At 34.0% G+C, this 14452-nt stretch overlaps 1 protein-coding gene across 3 annotated transcripts in view; it reads left to right on the forward strand.

The window, feature by feature from the left end:
- The window catches only part of LOC123686458, a 182662-nt gene that overhangs the window by 29807 nt on the left and 138403 nt on the right, over positions 1 to 14452 (forward strand). For 2 of the 3 annotated variants that reach the window (XM_045626608.1, XM_045626611.1), the window contains one exon: positions 11136 to 11170. The gene's annotated coding sequence lies outside the window, so the exon portion shown is untranslated. Of the gene's footprint in view, positions 1 to 4338; positions 4509 to 11135; positions 11171 to 14452 lie in introns of those variants that run through there. The other variant, XM_045626609.1, reaches the window with a different exon arrangement.

The following is a 14452-nucleotide window of genomic DNA, read 5'->3' on the forward strand; positions in this document are numbered from 1 at the left end:
CATCATATCATTCACGAATATTTGTACATGAGAAAGCTGTGTGCAAAATGGGTGCCGCGCGAGCTCACAATCGATCAAAAGCAACAACGTGTTCATGATTCTGAGAAGTGTTTGAAACTGTTTAAGTGCAATAAACCTGCATTTTTGCGTCGATTTGTAACAATGGATGAAACATGGCTCCATCATTTCACTCCGGTGTCCATTCGACAGTCAGCTGAGTGGACTGCACACGATGAACCGAATCCAAAGCGAGGAAAAACACAACAGTCAGCTGGCAAGGTTATGGCATCAATATTCTGGGATGTGCAAGGTATAATATTCATTGATTACCTCCAAAAGCGAATATTCTATAGCGTTATTGGATCGTTCAAAGGATGAAATCGTTATAAAACGGCCCCATTTGAAGAAAGAAAAGAAAAGGTGCTGTTTCACCAAGACAATGCATTGTGTCACAAATCAATGACAACAATGGCAAAATTGCATGAAACGAAAGACAAATCGTCATACAAAAATGGTATCGAAAAGTTGGAAGATCGCTATAATCGCTGTATCGCCCTCGAAGCCAACTATGTTGAATAAATCGAATTTTGCCAAAAAAATGTGTTTTACTATGGTAGACCGGAAACTTTTCAATTGGCCTGTTATAAGCCATCAGAATATAAGAAAAGTTAGCTATGTTTTTATGAATCTGAAGTACCTGGTACTTCTAAATAGGCCGATGGTTTAAACTTGCACTTGAAATGCAAAATTTGAGAGATATTCGATATTTCTGTTGATTGTAGAAATCGCAAAACACTATCTAAGGGAGATAACTTAAAGACAATTATCACGTAATAAAAAATTCTCTGATAAAACACAACATAAATCTGCATTGGATATAAATGTATGGCATTCATATTCGGGAGCATGAATATTCTATTTAATATTCTCCAAGTGGGCGTCGAGCCCATTCTAAACAGTAGATTCAGTTGTCTTCATTCAGCCATCATCTCACTTGTCCAGATAGAATCGAGACAGCAATGCGTAATGCTTCGACTGAATGATTTTGTCCATACTCACTTGATTAACTGATAAATATGAAAGAAGTGGATGGAAACCGGATTTTCAGGCCACCAAGATGCAGTAGCGCGATTCTGTTAAAGATCTCTTTATGCTATTCTTCGTGGATCATCACGGATACTTGCACAGCACCTAAAGGATTTCCCATTGATGTTCCATCTTAAATTGTCTCATTTTCTGCTTCCTGTCAACGTTCACATTTGGAATGGTTCATTAAGTTCCAAAAGTGCGATCATAGATCATAGATTCTTCTTTTTACACCTCTGAGCATGATTGAAAGGTCTCAAATTCTTTTTCCAATCATCTGAGGTAACAGGCCAATTGAAATGTCCCCGGTCTGCCGTAGTAAAACATATTTTTTTGGAAAAATTGGTTTTTATTATTCAACATAGTTGCCTTCGAGAGCGATACAGCGATTTTAGCGATCTTCCAACTTTTCTATACCATTTTTGTAATACGATTTGCCTTTCGCTTCAAAATCGGCCTCAGTTTCGGCGATTACTTCTTCATTGGTGCTAAATTTCTTTCCAGCGAGCATTCCTTTGAGGTCTGAGAACAGGAAGAAGTCGCTGGGTTCCAGATCTGGCGAATACGTTGCAGACTATCAAACCATAGACACAAACCATCTAAACTTCTCATGCAGCTCAAAAAACAGCAACTATAAAACACTGTTAATTTAATTATATGGTTCATTATTTCCTGATGAAATATCATTAAAAACAGCGGTTAACAAAATTTAACACGGTGGACTTGAATTTAAGTCTTATTTATGGAAAATAATAAAGTAAAAGGGTTTCGAGTTTGGATAGATTCAGAAGTTTTAGAACTAGAGTGATAATGATATTTTTCCCAGGCCTGCTTCTGGTTGGTGAATATTCAAAACCTCATAAATGCACGTTCTCCAGTTCATTGTTCCCATTCATTTAGAATCACTTCGGCCATTGCATTGGTTCGTTAACATAAAAAAAGTTTGTATCAACTTAATTAATGAAATTTAAATAGGTCGAATGTGTTTAACCTGGGCATTTTATCTCGACAGAATGAACTTACAAGTTATGTGAAAATTCTATTCATGTAAAGAAAAGCCCCATTAAAATAATCTTGGTAGTTAGGGCTCCAAATCCAGTTAGTATGTTCCGTTACAACCTACTTATACAAAACCTCGACGAGCAATTGTTTGATTATTTTCTCAAAATGTCATTATCTGCTTTTCGAGAAAGATAATTTGGATCAAATGAATCAGTGATAATTGACATGATTTATTATGAGCATTCTCTTCTTTTAAAATCCATAATTTCGTAATAGAGCCCAAAAGTTCGTATATTTTCATGGTAAAACGTAGGAGCGTTTTTTCAAAGGCATGTCCAAACCTTCCTACTGTCTTCATCGAAGATTTCGACATGGAACTTCTTTATAATGTTTCAAAATACCAGTGGGAGGAATAACAGTAAAGAAAACACTAGTTGAGATCTCTCGTTCCAAATCAACATGCCTAAATTCGGATATACCAATTTCTGTTATCATTTCACTCACAAACAATTGTCATACGGAGAAATCTACTAGTGTTTGAATATCGTGGTCTACCTACTGGGTGTTCCGTTAAAGTTTGAAATCAACTTCGTTAAGGATTTATCTGAATAATTGATTGAACTGTGCCATCGATTTGATGGATGGCAACTTCATAGCTTTGCAGTTATTAGGCCAATTGAAAAGTCCCCGGTCTGATGCACAGATGGCGGTGCTAGTATTAAATCCATATGATTTTTAGTTAGTACGATACGTGTCAAAATTCGACAGCAGTCCGACCATTAGTTTGTGAGATATTCCATTGTGAGTGTAGCTACTTTTGTTATTTGAAAAAAAAATGTAAAAAAAGAATTTCGTGTGCTGATGAAATATTGCTTTTTGGAGGGAAAAATACAGTTGAAGCAAAATCTTGGCTTGATGAAGAGTTTCCGGAGTCTGCACCAGGAAAATCAACCATCATTGATTGGTATGCTGAGTTTGAACGTGGCGAAATGAGCATCGAAGTCGGCGAACGCAGTGGGCGCCCAAAAGAGGCTGTCACCGACGAAAAATCAAGAAAGTTCACAATGATTCTGAGCAGTGTTTGATGCTGTTCAATAAACCTGAATTTTTGCGTCGATATGTGACAATGAATGGAACATGGCTTCATCATTTCACTCCGGAGTCCAATCGACATTCAGCTGAGTGGACTGCACACGATGAACCGAATCCAAAGCGAGGAAAAACACAACAGTCAGCTAGCAAGGGTATGGCATCATTAATCTGAGATGTGCAAGGTATAATATTCATTGATTACCCCCAAAAAGGCCACACCATCAACAGCGATTATTATAAAGCGTTATTGGATCGTTTAAAGGATGAAATCGTTGAAAAACGGTCCTATTTGAAGAAAAAAGGTGCTGTTTCATCAAGACAATGCGCCGTGTCACAAATCAATGAGAACAATGGCAAAATTGCATGGATTGACCTTCGAATTGCTTCTGCATCCACCGTATTCGCCAGATCTGACCCTCGGGACTTTTTTCTGTTCTCAGACTTCAAAAGAATGCTCACTGGAAAGAAATTTATCGCCAATAATGAAGAAGTAATCGCCGAAACTGAGGCCTATTTTAAAGCGAAAGACATATCGTACTACAAAAATGGTATCGAAAAGTTGGAAGATCGTTATAATCGCTGTATCGCCCTCGAAGGCAACTATGTTGAACAACAAAATCGAATTTTGCCAAAAAAATGTGTTTTACTATGGTAGACCGGGTACTTTTCAATAGGCCTGTTATATAAAGCTAATACAATCCCTAAGCAATAAACGAATCACCATAATATCCTTTGAAATTGACTTTTAGTTCATTTATATCGATTCATTTAATATTTTCAACATAATTCAACTCGAATCAAAGCACTAAGTTGAGGAAATATTGTCAATTCAGAAAAATTTATCACTCATCAGAATAAAACGTCTTTATATTAAAAATCTCAATGTGATACCCGCAGAGCGTTATTTCCAAATGCTTATTCATTTGAATATTTGCAAACCAAATTCCATTCACGAACATCTGGGAGTTAACATTTGGACATTTCATGAATACATTGGAATAGCAAATTTTTTTTGGAAGTGCGACGTATTTGATATTCAAATGTGTTACATAACAATGAATTCCTCAAGTTGCTCGGAGTGTACCTATGAGTGTCTCTGTATGTGTGTACAAGACAGGTCCGGTGGACTCAGACTCAGGTTGACGCACACCAACTTCATTCAATTGTAGATCGGTTTTCCTGCGGTTGTGCGTGCCGAGCGTAGCGCAAGATTCGGCTCAATTTCCCGAAAACTCTCGATATGTACGCATCGACGTAGTGACTTTTGTGTAAATTTGCAGTTATTGTGCTCATTAGGAATGTGGATTAGAATAACAGATATGTCGAAGGTAGATTCTCGATTGTTTTGAATTCTCATATATACACGATAAGATTGTTTTGTTTTTGCTGTTGGATTCAGAAAAAAAAAGTGTAGCAATGAATATTCATATAGGGAAAAGTGAGAATATCCTTGACTTTTAGTAGACTTATAATAATTAAAAGTTTCGAATAATTTTTGTTGTTTATAAACTTGAAATGTTGATGGTCTCATATGATAAAGTGAGAGTGAACTGTAGATAACCCAGGGAAATAATTAAAACACTGAGGTCAGAAGTCAGATTATCTCATATTCAATCCTACAATTTATTTTTATGTCGCAAAAATGATGCAAATTACACAGGCCTGTTTATTTTCACTCAATGCTAAGCTGCTTATCTTTTTTTTTTAAATCCACTTGAAAACATCTTTTATAATCTTCACACTCTCTATTTCATGGCGTTTTAGGCATATCACTGATAATTTTTCCAACGGTGAATGCTTCACATCAAAAATTGCTGATTATGAATTCTTATTTTGTGTTCATGACAATATTGAAGCAAAAAGCTTTTGTAACACTAGAATTTCTTCTTTCTAGACTGATATTTTCTTCTTCTCTATTTGTGAGGTTTCAATAACAAGATATTTTTTCTCATTTTCTAATTACCATCAAAATCGGTTAATAAGTTCAACCAATTAATTAAACTGCTAGTAAGTGTTACCATGAGATATCATGTTGTCAATAATAAAATTTGACTAACAAATTCAATAAGGAAATTTTAAGGATTGTAAAGATTCTCTTAACTCTTTTCTATAATATACAAGGAATGAGATATCCTAGACACTGCAGATTCAGTTCAATGAAAATATTATAATTAGCAAACTTATGAAAGAGCACAAATGCTAAATCGGCACAATGAGGCCAACTAAGGCTATAGGCCTTTGCTGAGTTAGTCCTAGTGCAGAGCTGGAATCGTCTTCGTAAAACTGAAATATTGTATTTTCAAGAGATTGTCATCGAAAAATAACTATTTTGGTTACACAACTACTCATATTTCCATGAAATGAATATAATTGTGGTCAAGGAAAATTCCTTCAAGAATCAAGAACTTCATCCAATATAGTAATGAACCGATATGAAGAGTATATACACTGTGTCCGTAAAGTATGGAACAAAATCATATTTAGCTGAACAGACCATTTTAAGAAATAATCCTGAAACACGTCGATTTTTTATTTTAATTTACCGTATTTTAAAATAATAATCTAAGATACAGGGTGAATTACTTTCGAGTAATGACGTCACCGTCATTTTTTTTATGGAACACCCCCATTTTGTCTCAATTTTCCTATTACTCTAGCTGAGCTGATTCCAAAAATGTATCACATGTTGATTCCAATTGGTACAGGGTGGACAAAAATAATAAATTGAATCTAAGCAATAATTAAAACATTCACGAATACCAAAAATATTGTAGTACTAAACTGTCATTGAACACCAATAAATGACTAAACAAATAATGACATTTCACAAAAAACTAGACGACTATGTTTTTTTTTAAATTGATAAGAAATAATTTCTTTCATATTCTGCCTGCTAGACCACAAGTACCAAACATGTTTGGAAACAGCTCATTTTTATTAATCTAAAAATGTAACAAACTACAGGATGTTACATTCAAACCAATTGCCGCTAGACAATAAGTATTTTTGATAATATTGTAAATTAAACTAATATAGAATGTTACGCGTTACTTTATGAGCACACCAAAAAAAAACTATTGTATTTTTGTCCAACCTGTACCAATTGGAATCAAAATGTGATACATTTTTGAAATCAGCTCAGCTAGAGTTATCGGAAAATTGAGACGAAATGGGGGTGTTCCATTTAAAAAAAATGACGGTGACGTCATTACTCGAAAGTAATTCACCCACTGTATTAGATTATCATTTTAAAATACGGTAAATTAAAATTGAAATCGGAGTGTTTCAGGATTATTTCTTAAAATGCTCTGTTTAGCTAATAATGAATTTGTTCCATACTTTCCGGGCACAGTGTATATTTAAATTCCAATGTTACATGCTTTCTGCGTGTTCTACAGTTTATGTTATGCTTTCGATTCGACTATTTTACATCTTTCCATTTGTACATCCAATAAAAAAAAATCAATTCGCCGATAAATACTGTTTGAGGATGAAAGCGAATGCGTGTTTTTAGAGGTTGACTCCTGGTTATCAGCCAGTTGAATATAACAGTAATGAGTGACGGTTTTCTTCTAATTACGTTACTCCAAAGCCATAATTTACATTCGTATGAAGCCTTGATTTCCTACATCTCTCTTTCATTTGTACCTGGTAAATACTGTTTCTGGAGGAACAACAAAAATTGTCCGAGACGTATGCACTTTGTAGGATTTTTTTCGAATCTAGGTGGAAATCGTGTTCATTTTGCCTCTTCTATAAAGCACGATATACCAATCTGGTCGATATTAACTGCGATGAAACATTTACAGCGAAAAATGTAGAAATTCAACTGGAAAATCACGTAAGCTGACATACAATTTTGCATGATTTCGAAAAGGTCGAAACTGTCACGAAAATCTATAATTTCATCTTGAACTGTAGCGCCTTGTTAGGTGGAAATAATTGTGAATAATAATTGTCCCTATTACCTTTCCTACAAATCAGTTCTGCAATTCTGCTGAAATTTCATTTCGTCACGTTTGTTAACACTTGAATTTTTCATTGTTGTAACGATCCTAATTTATTGAAACATGATATTTCTAAATAATCGAAGAAGAAGAGGTGTTAGATCATTTCAAGCATTTTTCCTTCGAGTGTATGCTCAGAATTTAAGGTCTAGCTTATGTTAAATGGGTTTCGAGCACGAACCCTTTCTGGCCTTACTAGACCTTGCATGTTCCTTTCAGGTCAATGGCAATAATTATATCCTTGAATTTTTTTGTTTGTTTCATCGTCTGTAAAGTTTCGGTTTTAGTCTCGGTTTTAGTGTTATCGTGGAACTTGCAATTTCCCTGGTAACTTTCGCATGTTTCCCAGGATAATCGATGTTTCCTAAAGTTGGTTTTATGTATATGTATATGTATTCGCATTCGATGTAATATATAGGGTTTTCCAGTTATAAGAGGTTTCATTTGGAATATCCCGATATTTGGGTCATTCGAAAATTTTTTTGTTCCTTCATGATCCTTTATTGACCTATGTTATTAATCTATTCGATTACGTGGATCATGAAAATGCTTGCAGTTGAGCGATTAGTGCATTATTTCATGAATTATAGGTAATAATCTGAAATTAAAAAAAAAAAAATGATAATTTTCTCGAAGCTGCCACTTCTTCAGGACATAAGCAACACACTTGAAACTTCACTATGATCTAGATGAGAACTCGATGTCTGAAAAACGTTTTCATTTGAGGTTTCTAGTTCGAATTTCCTCAAAACTGTGGGGTCTACGGAGAATCGGTGAGCAGTGTCAAAATTGACGATCCCTAATTGGCCGAATTTCGCTATCGCCTGAAAATTTTTTTGTCGATAAATTTTTACAAAATTTTCCATACCTACCCCTTAGAAAATTGAAAAAAAATTAAACGTTCCTTCATGGGAATATTGTACCCTTTTATCGATTGGTTCGATTACGTAGATCACGAAAATGCTTGCAGTTAGGTGATTAGTGCATTATTTCATGAATTATAGGTAATGATCTGAAATTTTCAAAAAGAATTTGATAATTTTCTCGAGGCTAAGGACCTAAGCAACACACTCGAAACCTCACTATGTTTTAGATCAGAATTCGATCTCTGGAATTCATTTGAGAGTTCTGTGACAAATATTTCAGGTCCTTTGCCAATGCCACACAATTGATTCAAGACCTCAAAGATCGAATTCGTTGAGTTATCGAGGACATACAGCCTCGAATGTTTGAAAAGGTTTTGGAACACTTCTTCATAAAGATATAGTGCTGCAACCGTAGCCGTGGCGGCCATTCGACTGATATTGTCATACCTTCCTTTTTACAATGGGTTTTTTGAATATCAAAATGAAACATCTTATTGGAAAACCATTTAGATTACAGATATTGCTGGATTTTGAATCCGTTATATGCGGATCTGTATATATGCACTATACATTTTTTATTGTCACGAAAATTTTCATTTTCAACCTCGAACAATTTCAAAGTTCACTGTGGAAAACAATTAAAATAATATGTAATACTACATTCGGTTGTGATAAGTTTGGTTCACCTTTGGACTTGTTATATTGCAATGCCGTAAAATTTTCTATCGAATTAGATGCAGTACCTCACAATGGTTACAATTATGTACATTCATCGATTACCAAGTTTTATTGTGTATTGGTAATAGTCAAAAGAAAAAATTGTAGAGGAAATGTCATTGTTTCGCTCAATCTGAAAACTATGTTACTACTATTCTGTTATTCTCTTTCCTTTCCTTTCCATAGCTGCTGAATGAAGCCTAATCACATCTTCAATTTGCACCAAATCAGAAAATACCTAGAAAAATCTCATTTCATAAAAAAGCACAGAGAATTTTCAGATACGGTATTCATGCAAACTATGAACAACTAATTGAAGATTTTGATGCAAGAAAAAACAAAATAGATTAAATCAATTCATAACAGGGCTATGCTATGTTATGCTGCAAATATTGACATGTAGATACCTCTACGTTTGTAAAAATTGTTTCAATTTTGAATCGATCATTGTCATATCAAGTTCATTTAAAACCGATATGTTTCTGTGCTATGTCAATTTTTTTTTTGCTCCTTGTATGAGTACTAGACAAAACATCGTAATATTCCAGTACTTTTTATGCAAAGCGTCATTAAATATCCAAGTGAGCAACTTCTCGAAAAACTGAACAATATTCAAGTTGCTCAGTTATAATTACTATTGTTACCTCAGCTGGAAAGTTCTTGGCCTGGTCCTAGGTAATAAACAATTTATTTGTTGTTGACGAAAGCACGTAGAAGAAAAGGGTTTGCGAACAAATCGAAATTGTAGAGTATGCACATGATGGTGCATTTATTACAATATTCTGCTTGCATAGTCTCTGTTTATTCACATTTGAATGCAAAATTTTATACAATCAAATGCCTAGTTTTGGAAAGAGCAGGAAAACGAAATATTGAATTTACTCAGAAATTTTTTTTTAGGTTTTTCTGTTGAAGACTTATCGTTTGCACGGACGGTCACAATTGACTTTGAGGATGGATTCTTCATCACCCTATCGTTTTAGTCCATTCCCAAATCAACTTAAGATATCGAGACGAAATTATATAGCGAGCGTTTAAAAAAAGTTGGTGTGATTGTGTGTCGATAAATTTTCTGTTGAAGACTTATCGTTTGCACGGACGGTCACAATTGACTTTGAGGATGGATTCTTCATCACCCTATCGTTTTAGTCCATTCCCAAATCAACTTAAGATATCGAGACGAAATTATATAGCGAGCGTTTAAAAAAAGTTGGTGTGATTGTGTGTCGATAAATTCGTTGAAATTATCGATCGTTTTCATTCAGTTGTCGACGCTGGCTGGCCTGAATTCGACGCTTTGTGTCCCTCCTGCGAAAATGCTTTTATGTTGTGGCGAAATTTATCGAACGCATTCGATTTCCAAATGATCTTTTATTATGTGGGTAAAGATGAGATGTCGGAAATTCGTGAATTTCTGCTGATTCATCCACTTGCTGTGTTTGCAGGAAATGGCGGACTAGATTGGGTGTTACGAGAGAACGTGGTATGAATTGAAACGTTCGAATCTTCCGGGAATAAATATACTCAACCGCCCCTGGAATTTTCACAGTTACGCATACTTACCAAGAATTCCATATGATAAACTAACTATTATTTGGTATTATCTCAACATAATATATTTCTTGTTATCACAATTTTGAGTTGCTTGGATTTGATATATGTATTGATTTTCACTCGTAAAATATTTCAAGAAACATATAAGACAAACGTACAGGGTGTCCCAAATTCGATTCTCACTGAAAGCATCTCGAGAACTAAAAGACTTAGCGAAGAACAATTCAAGGACACCAAGCTCTTTTTTCTAAATAATAAGATATCAGGAAGCAGATCATAGATATCTCGTTTTCCAGTTAGTTTACTCTTCCAAATATTTCGCTATATCTAAACCTTGGTAAATTGAAGAAAAAATTAAAAGTTCCCTCATGGGAATATTGTACCTTTTATGGATTTACGTAGATCACGAAAATGCTTGCAGTTTGGCGATTAGTTCATTATTTCATGAATTATTATAGCTTATATACTGCAATTTCCAAACAAAAAAATTGATAATTTTCTCGCGACTGTCACTTCTTCTGAATATGAACTACGCACTTGACACCTCACTATGTTTTAGATCAGAACACGATCTCTGAAAAACGTTTTCATTCGAGTGGTCTGTGACGAATATTTCAGGAGATTTAACGATTCTTGGATTGAGATTCAATTTTTTCTGTTTTTTTCCGAATTTTGAGTTCAAATTCCCTCAAAACTGTGAGGTCTACGAAAAATCGGTGAGCGGGGTCAGGATTGACGATCCCTAATTAGCCGAAAATTTTTGTTGTGGAAAAGTTGGCTCTCTGGTATTTTAAAGTTTTTTTTCTTTCAGACTGATGACATATTCAGGAACGGGAAATAAGTCAGGTGAGTTGATTTTTAGATAATATATTTTCCGGAGGATAAATGGAGATCAGATTTTGTTTCAATTTATTTGAATCGATTTAAACTCATGTTGGTTTACAACGAAGCAGTTCTCTTCTTATGTTAATTACTATTTGATTCAATTGTTCAAGAGATCTTTACTGCATCTTAGAAAGTAGTAGTAGTTGAGATCTACATTAAAAATAATCCTTTTGATTATTTCAAAGAGTATGCTGCTCTTATTCAAAGTTCTGTCGAAAATAGATCGTATTTTCTGCAAAACTATTAAGATCTGACAACACCTTAACAATTCGGGTACTAGGGAAAATTGTAAGTTAGGACTTTTCCAGTTATGTTGTTTATACTCGAGCAAGTGTTAAATTTTTCTTGTTGTGCTTGCCAATTCTATAAGTGGACATTTCCAAACAAGGTTGCAGCCTTGACCAATGTACAAGTGAAGCCATATTTCAAGATGTGGAATGAACAATTAGGCGTTGAACCTAATAAGCGTACACTAGAAACTGGTATTCATTTGTCTTCCTTATAAGAAAATAATTGAATTTCAAATTTCATCTAGCGAATTAACGAAGGTGGAAAAAATACATGATTCATTATCATTATTATGCTTTGAAAAGGACGCGAATGAAAACATCGGATATCTTCTTTTGGCTGGGCAACAGAAAATTTTGTATGGGTTTCTTTTATTTCATATGCGTTAGTATTAATATTCTAGAGTATTCAATGTATTAATTCTGAAAAAGATTTTGATACGGTTTTAAATATTGTGAAACTCTTTTTTTATTCGAAACAATAATCCATATAATTCTGTTGGGAGTTTGATACACGATATAATAATAATAATAAACTTTATTTATATGAGAATTTTCATCTCGGCAACCGGGAAAAAAAAAACAATTAGGCTGGCTCATACTTGGATTTCCGTTTCCCAAAATATAAATACAAATCAAACAGTCGTAAACTCTATTTGGAACGACTCATTGGTGTCTCCTGATGCGTTCAAAGTGGAAGCTGTGGTCTTTCAACACATCCGTTTCTCAAGTGAACCTCTCGAAGAATTAGAAATTTATTTGTTTTGTTATTTGCCCCTTTGATTCGTTTATGCGTTGGTTATATTAGGTTGCTTGGTTTCGAAGAATAAACATCTTTATCAGTAAAAGGCACCTGAGAAAAAGTTTTCTGACTAGTCTGCATTTTTTCGAAATGGTCCAGCTTGTGAATATTGATGTGTTTGTCATTTGATAACGGTGTACATGAATCACACTATGGTAAAATAGAAATTACAGAATCTTTTGATGTTGAGCGATTTTCACATAATGTTTATTTAGTTATTTCTCGACAGAGATATGGCACAATGATTTGGTGAATACATAACAGTCAAATGTAATTTTTTATCGAATAAATGAAACTTTAATCATAAAGACAGTCAGTGGAGTAATTAAATTAGAGTTGGCTCATGGCTCGTCGGCTCATTGAAAAAACAAAATCTTTCAATTTTTATGAATTTTTTTTCTTTAAATTTTTACTTACACTTTTTAATTTCTTCTGATCAATGAGGAAGGTTGATCTGAAGCCATTGGACCACCCTAAATATCGTATATTTCCTGATTTGAATAATTTATACTATTTATTTTCAAGTTGTATCATCGTTATTGGAAAACCTATTAAAATAATAGATCACATATCTCGTAGATAAACATAATCGGTAAATCTATTTATAGAGCAGGTCGATGAATTAAAATTTCAGTTCAACATGGCTAACGGTCCCGTTTTTGAAAAATCAGCTAGATATCAGTAGAAATTTTAAATACTTTTTCAGAAAGTAGTCTTATTCTTTTCGAGAGTATCTTTGGCAATTCTGATTAAGAGTTCAAGGCATTTCGAGGTGATAACAACTTGTAAGATATACTCCAATGATTAAAAACTTGATTGATTGGTAGTACCAAACAATTTAGGTCACTGTGCTGATTCAAGTTGACAACATGTTCAATTTTGCCGGAAGAACAATCCACTGACCTTAAATTCAGAAGTCATAACAAGAAAATCGCATTCAAAGCATGTTCCCAACGCAGTAAAGACTTGTTTTTATATTTGGATACCAAAGAGTGAATTGCCAAAAACGATGCACATAAAACATTCCAAAAAACGTTCAGGTATCCATACCACGCTACAGGTGCCATCTGTGATCTTCTTACGTGAAACATTTCCTTGGGAATTATCTCGATTTCGATCGATATCAATTATGAAAGACAATTGCTATTGTATTAATCTGAGAGCGAACAAAACGTTATCTCTCAACTGGGAAAAAAACCACGAAATATTGTTTCTAATATTGACATTGGAAATCGAATATTCGGAAGAGATTGACTTCGTGGGAATTTTAAGATCATAAACCTCTTTCGGATGAATCGAATTCGCAAATGTTTAACATCCGTTCGAGCACAGTTATTCATTTATTATGAACTGAATCCATTGAAGGTGAATGATTGAATTTCTTGAAAATAATTTTTCACGGAAGAGACAAAAATTGAGAGAAAATCATTAAAAAAATTGATGGGAATATCGTAAGCATGCCTGGAATTTTACCTGAATCAAGATAACTTGGTAGTCTGCAAAATTATGAAGTACAAAACATAGTCTAAAATGTGTTCTTTTATATAATGGCAAAAAATATGGTTCAGTTACTAGTGGACATGCCTGGAATTATACCTGAATCAAAATAACTTGGTAGTCTGCAAAATTATGAAGGACTCTCAGCAAAACTATTGACGCTATTTTATTGAAAGTACAAAACATAGTCTAAAATGTGTTCTTTTATATAATGGCAAAAAATATGGTTCAGTTACCAGTAGACATGCCTGGAATTATACCTGAATCAAAATAACTTGTAAGTCTGCAAAATTATGAAGGACTCTCAGCAAAACTATTGATGCCTTTTTATTGAAAGTACAAAAAATAGTCTAAAATGTGTTCTTTTATATAATGGCAAAAAATATGGTTCAGTTACTATTGATCATTCTTCTTCCATGAAGGACGAAGAACATAAATGGACAATTTGTGTTGATTTGGACATAGCGAATTTTCTCCCTGGACAGATATACATATAAAATGTTTGTATGCCTTTGAGAATGGCGAGCCAAAAATGAACACAAGATTCACAGAAGTGGGCTTTCAAGAGATGCCATGATTCAAAGAAAACTTAATGCAATCAAAGAAGCTTTGGTTAAGTGGGAAAATATATCACTTCCTCCTCTACATATTGAGTTT

Source organism: Harmonia axyridis, chromosome X (genome assembly GCF_914767665.1).
Source record: "Harmonia axyridis chromosome X, icHarAxyr1.1, whole genome shotgun sequence".
NCBI classification, from domain to species: domain Eukaryota; kingdom Metazoa; phylum Arthropoda; class Insecta; order Coleoptera; family Coccinellidae; genus Harmonia; species Harmonia axyridis.